At 58.8% G+C, this 6465-nt stretch overlaps 1 pseudogene; it reads left to right on the top strand.

Moving 5' to 3' along the window:
- The first annotated feature begins 353 nt into the window (after positions 1–353).
- On the top strand, positions 354–2690 carry LOC144372272 (obscurin-like; annotated as a pseudogene).
- The last annotated feature ends 3775 nt before the right edge of the window (positions 2691–6465 follow it).

The raw sequence follows: 6465 nt of genomic DNA, 5'->3' as shown, positions 1-6465 counted from the left end.
CTGTGGGGAGAGCTATCAGAAGGCAGAAGGCCAAGTGCCAAGTTGCTGGAGAAGCAGGGCTGCCTGGCTGCTGGAGGAACCTTAACTGGGGAGACTGGAGCTGAAGGGGGAGGAAGAGGAGATGCTTTTAAAGTTAAAGAGCTCTGCACTGCTGGGCCATGTTGCCATCTGGCCAGGCTTGGTGGGTGGGGTAATGTGCAGGACAAGAAGAGACCCCTGGGGAGTAAGCACCCCACCTAAAAAACTGTGTTCTGCAGGTGGCACTGAGGAAGGGAGGGGTGTAGGTGGGGCATGGCGAGGGGCTCATCCCAACACCACTGGGACAATCTTTCCACTCCTTAACAGGTCCCCAACATTGCCACCACCATGGATCACTCCTTCAGCGGTGCACCGCGCTTCCTGACCCGGCCCAAGGATTTCATCGTGTCTGTGGGCAAGGATGCCACACTGAGGTGCCAGATCGTGGGCAACCCCACGCCACAGGTAAACTGGGAGAAGGACCAGCAGCCAATGGAGGCAGGCACACGCTTCCGTCTGGCCCAGGACGGCAACATATACCGCCTCACTATCCTGGACCTAGTGCTTGGCGATAGCGGACAGTATGTCTGCCGCGCATGCAGGGATTGGAGAAGCCTTTGCGGCCATGGGCCTGCAAGTGGACGCCAAGGCCGCGTGTGTTGAGCAGGCACCACACTTTCTGCTACGACCTAAGTCCATCCACAAGCGCGAGGGCGCTGAGGCCACATTTAGCTGCTGCATGCGCGGCTCGCCTGGACTGGCTGTGAGCTGGTCCAAGGACGGGCGAAGCCTGGGTGCACCACACGCGCCCCTCTTCCCCCTCGTGTAAGGGTGGAGGAGCAAGGCGAGGCGAGCAAGCTGCGCATCCAGGCGGCGCGACCTCAGGACGGTGGCACCTACGAGGTTCGGGCAGAGAACCCGCTGGGTGCAGCCAGTGCTGCTGCCTCGCTGGTGGTAGATTCAGACATGGAAGCTGCCAGCCCACCTGGGGCCTCCACGGCAGCGCTCCTGGCTCACCTGCAGCAGCGACGTGAAGCCATGAGCTCAGAGGGCGTCCCCGCCTCACCACCCAGCGCCGGCGTCCTCACCTGCACGGTGACAGAGGGCAAACACGCGCGTCTCAGCTGCTACGTGACAGGTGAGCCCAAACCTGAGATCCTGTGGAAGAAGGATGGGTAGCTGGTGACAGAGGGACGGCGACACGTGGTGTATGAGGACGCACAAGAGAACTTTGTGTTGAAGATTCTGTTCTGCAAGCAGTCGGACCCCGGCCTCTACACCTGCATGGCGTCCAACCTCGTGGGCCAGACCTACAGCTCCGTTGGTGGTGGTGCTAGGTGAGGACCATGGTGCCAGGCGGCGGTCCCAGCGAGAAGCTGCCTGCACGCAGGCAAGTGTCCTCCCTGGTCCCTGTGCCCACTTCCTTTGGCCCTAGCCGCTGCTGCCATAGGTAGCCCAATGGCGAAAGTCGGTCGTGGAATATAGACCAGATTTGGAAGTCTGGGTGGCTCTCGCCTTTCACAGTTTTTGTTTCTGGTTTGCATAATGCAGGGGCTAAGATCCTCCATCTTTGCTGAGTGTAGGGACCCGCTTTCCACCACAGCAGTGCAACCCACCAAGTCCCTGCCCTTCTCCCACCGCACTTATCCCTACCCTGCAGAGACCCCTCCAAACCTCACCATTTCCGGAACCTTAATACTTAGCCCCCTGTCTTTCCCTTATCACATTTTCCTTGCCAAACCCCATTTCCCCACCTTTATCCGACATTGCCTCTTCCCCATTTCTGGTCCCCATCCCCTGGGGCCCCCTGCCACTGGCCATCCTATATCCTACACCCTTTTTACCCCTTCCCACCTCCTCCACCTTCTTCTGTCTCTGAATTCTGCCCCCCCCCCCACTGCTCAACTCCCAGATCCCAACTCCTGCACTCTGGAGCCTCCTGTCCTCCAGTATCCTCTGGCCCCTCTCACCAGCTGGTCTCCACAGAGCCTGCAGTGCCCTTCAAGAGGTGGCTGCAGGACCTTGAGGTGCGGGAGAAGGAGTCTGCCACATTCCAGTGCGAGTTGCCTCAGCCCACCACCGAAACTGTGTGGTTCAAGGAGGAGTCGCGGCTGTGGGCGAGAGCCAAGTACGGCATCGAGGAGGAGGGCACCGAACAGAGGCTGACAGTGCACAATGTCTCGGCTGACAACGACGCTGTGTACACCTTCGAGACCACGGAGGGCAGCCGCACCTTGGCTGAGCTCGCTGTCCAAGGCAGGCGGTGGAGGGCGGGGAGTGTAGATTGCCTGTGGCAGGCAAGCACAAAAGGGGCGAGGATGGGGCCCGCAGGGGATAGAGCAGACTGGGTGGGGGGGGGGAACACCTGATGGGACAGAGCCGGACTGCAGTGAAGGGGTGGGAAAGTTGGGGAGTTGGGGAGGGGGTGGGAGGATTGGCCTGGCGTGGGTGGGCAGGGGCAAGTCAGGGGCAGGATGAGGAAATGCAATGGCAAGCCAGTATACTGGCCGCCTGTAGAGCTAGGGGCAAGGCTGACTACCTGGGCTTTTCCCATCCCAGGGAACCTGTCAGGGAAACTGCCTTGGAAGACAGTGGTGCGCGAGGGGGACACTGCCATTTTTTGCTTGGAGCTGGCAGTGCCTGAGGGCCCTGTGCACTGGCTGAGGAACTAGGAGGAGGTGGTGACTGGTGACCGAGTGGCCATCACAGCAGAAGGCACGTGCCACATGCTGACCATCTTTCAGTGCAGCATGGAAGACATGGGTGAGGTGGTCTTCATGGCTGGAGACTCCCGCACTTCCACCCAGTTCTGCCTGTCTGGTAAGGCCCTGAATGATACTGCAATGACGTCTTCCCTAGGACCCCTGCATCAGTCCTTGGGCACATGGCCATCAGCGGCCCCTGATTCTTGATCAGGGCTGTGGGGAGGCTGGGGGGAGGTGTGAGTCATGCTCCTCCTTCCAGGTGAGGCCTCTTCCGTATCAGCCAGAGACTACAGGTCTGGGGTAGGGTCCTAAGGCCACAGCTTCCCTGATGGCTGGTGGTCCAGTTTTTTGGAGGGCTGAGGTTCTGTGATTCCTTTTCTAGGCCCCCATTAGTGACCTTGGCCCATCTTTTGCTAGCCCCCAGGAGGCCACCTCTCCATCCCCCTGTGGACCCTGTGGTGAAGGACAGAACGGAGAGTTCTGTGACCCTTGGCTGGTATCCACCACCCCCAGGGGACCGCCCCGTGACCATTGATGGCTACCTGGTGGAGAAGCAGTGGCTGGGTACCTACATCTGGAGCTGGTGCCACAAGAATGAGTGGGTGGCAACACCTGAGCTCACCGTCACAGGTATGACTGAGGAGGGTGACTTTCAGTTCAGGGTGTCAGCTATCAACAGCCTTGGCCAGAGTCCATACCTGGAGTTCCCGGGGACCATCCACCTGGGTAAGTGAAGCTGCCTAGAAAGGAGTGACCCCTAGCACCAGGGGCTGCCCTGGGCAGAGCAGAACACAGCCTCCAGCAAGGCCTTGAAGACACTGTTTGTGAGGGTGGGGACATTGGGGCCTTCTTAGTGGGAAGGAGGGAACCCAAGACAGGACTCAGGTCCCCTGTCTCCAGTAGCCCCAGGGGATGCAGCTTCAGTGCTGCCCAGCTTCAGAGGTTTGTGGGATCCTGGGGTATTGCCAGGTGGTTCTGGCTCATTCCCTGTCTGTTGTGACTTGTGCTTATGGCTCCCTGTCTGTTGTGACTTGAGCCTAAATACCCGTCCTTTGGAGGAAGAGGAAGGGGAGGCAGGGACCTCACCTGCCCTGGTCCCCTCCTAACTTGCCTGCACAACAGCCCCCCAGATGGCCGTGAAGACACCCCTGAAGGCAGTGGCAGCAGTGGAGGGTGGAGAAGTCACCTTCTCTGTGGACCTTACTGTGGCCTCTGCTGGTGAATGCTTCCTGGACAGGGTGGCTCTGAAGGCCAGCTGCACGTATGTGATCCGCTGTGATCGCACCCGGCATACACTCACCATCCGAGAGGTGCCTGCCAGCCTGCACGGGGCACAGCTCAAGTTTGTGGCTGAGGGCATTGAAAGCAGCATTCGGATGGAGGTCTGTCCAAGGTAGGCCTGGGTCCAGGAGCCTGTTGCCTTGAGGCAGTGTGAGCATGGGGTCCTGGGAGAGCTGCCCCTGTGGAGTTAGCCTGCAGTAGCAAGAGGAAGCAGGGCAGGTGGTGGGGCGCTGAGGCAGGCAGGCCAGGAAGGGTTTGTGTGGACAGCAGGTTCAGCTGGACCCTGCCTCTCTGCCTGCCTCCTTCTTCCACCCTCCTCTTCATCCACCCACCCCATCCTCTCCTCATTCTGACCTTGTTTTTCCTTCCTCTCTTCTCCCTCCCTTACTGCCTTCCATTGCCCTGGTCCCTTCTTTCCACCCATCCCTGGCCCCCAGCAGCTCCTGTGCAAGCCACCAGCGGTAGCCGCTCGTGAGGTACTGGCCCGGCTACACTAGGAGGCTCAGCTGCTGCCTGAGCTGTCGGACCAGGCTGCAGCTGTGACGTGGCTGAAAGACGGCCTTGTGTTACCTCCTGGCCCCAGGTACAAGGAACAGGCTTCAGCTGGGTTGCGGGCACTGCTGGTGCGCGACGACGTGGGGAAGGATGACGCTGGCCTCTATGAGTGTGTCAGTGCAGGAGCCCTGTTGCCTACCAACTGTCTGTGCAAGGTGAGGGTCTTGGGAAGGCAAGCCAGGGCCCACGTCCTTCCTGGCCCTTCTGTGGTGCAGGACATGCTTCCCCTGTCCCCAGGCTGCAAGGGGTTCTGTGCAGCAGGGCAGCATGGGGAGGGTGGGAGGGCAGGCCCAACTCTGTAAGAGGGAAAACTGTGGGTGGCCACTTGGGTGGGCAATGAGTACCATGGTTGGGACTCAGCAATCTGGCCAGGGTGCCTCTTATCTGGGTCAGAATCAGTGTCCTGTGTGGTCTGTGAGCCTGGACCCTCCAGCCTGCAGCCTCTGTGCCAGGTGCGTGGTCAGGAGCTCTGTGGTTCCTTACCACCTCTGCTGTACTCTGCAGGCCTCACGCCCTTCCTACACAAAAACACAGTAGGCGGCTGTGTGGATGCTGAGGTGGGGGGCCCGGCGAGGTTTGTATGTGAGACCTCGGATGCCCACGTCCCCGTGTGCTGGTTTAAAGATGGCAAGGAGCTGGGTGGCTCCTGCCAGCGCTTCTCTCAGTAGGACGTGGGGACCTGACATCGGCTGGTAGTGGCCTCGGTCAGCAGGCAGGATGAGGGCACCTACTCCTGCCGTGTGGGTGAAGACTCTGTGGACTTCCACCTACGGGTCTCTGGTAAGTGCCTTATGTATACCTGTGCCCATACCTGTGGGTGGAAAGCAGATCCTGCTGTACACAGCACAATGTGACTGACCTTCTCGACCCTTCTTTATTGAGCCAGTGGTTGAGGGCAGCTTCTTCCCTGTTTGGGAAAATAAAATAAAATGCCAAACTAATGCTTAGAAGGTTAAAGGATCCAAACATGGAAAAGAAAGTACCAGGAAGGAATTTTAGGAACAAAGGATGAACTCTATCCCAGCTTTGGGAGAGTGTTTCCTCTGCCTGAACCTCCACTGCCCATTGTGCCTGCCCTGCAGGGGGCCACTCTGCAGTCCTGAAAGCCTCTTGCTTACTCTGTGCTTGTGGGCTGGGCTCTGGCTGGAAAGCTCACAAGATTTTGAATCCCTCCTTTTCCATTTAAACCAAGGGCTGAGGGGACCCACAGATATGTGAAGTGTCCTCTGAGGTTGAGATTTAAGTCTGGTGGGTCTGACCACGGCCATGACCTTCCTAGAAGCTCCCAGGGCTAAGAGATATAGGCTGGGAAGTTCAGGGACAAATGCACAAGGGATTCTTAGGCCTCTGTGAGGCTGTTGGGGCAGCCCACCCCAGGAGGGCTTGCTCCAGTGTGGCCATGATGGGCTCTGGGTCCCAGCCTGGGCTACCCTAGGCCGGGTGCAGCTTGTGGACCCAGGGACAGGGAGGCTTTACAAATGCCAGTCGCACACCAGCTCTAGAGGCAAGCATTGGACCCTTCACACTAGAAGTCACAGCCAGGTGTCACTGCCAGAGGATGGTTGGCTGTATGCAGAGCTAAAGGCAGGTGCTGTCAGGTTTCCCTACTGGAGCAAACTCAATCTGTGGGAAGTGTGCTATGGAGGTGGGCAGGAGTTTGGGCACAAGGGAGACGTTCTCTGGGCTTATAAAGGACATCTTGGCAATTTTTGCAAGGTCTGTCCTGTGACTCTCCTGTGCACACCAGGGTCTCATGGGGAGGGGCATCCCCTCCCACTCTGCTTAGGAAAATGTATCCAGAGGGATCCACATGGCAGGCTCTGTTAGCTCGGGGTCCAGAGCCTGTTAATCAGAAACCAGAGGTTTGGGTGGGGCTCACAACCAACATCACTCCCTGTGTGTCCTC

This window comes from Ictidomys tridecemlineatus (assembly GCF_052094955.1).
Source record: "Ictidomys tridecemlineatus isolate mIctTri1 chromosome 6 unlocalized genomic scaffold, mIctTri1.hap1 SUPER_6_unloc_1, whole genome shotgun sequence".
NCBI lineage: Eukaryota > Metazoa > Chordata > Mammalia > Rodentia > Sciuridae > Ictidomys > Ictidomys tridecemlineatus.
Note: the sequence above shows the minus strand (reverse complement) of the source record. Positions and strands in the feature narration are given on the sequence as shown.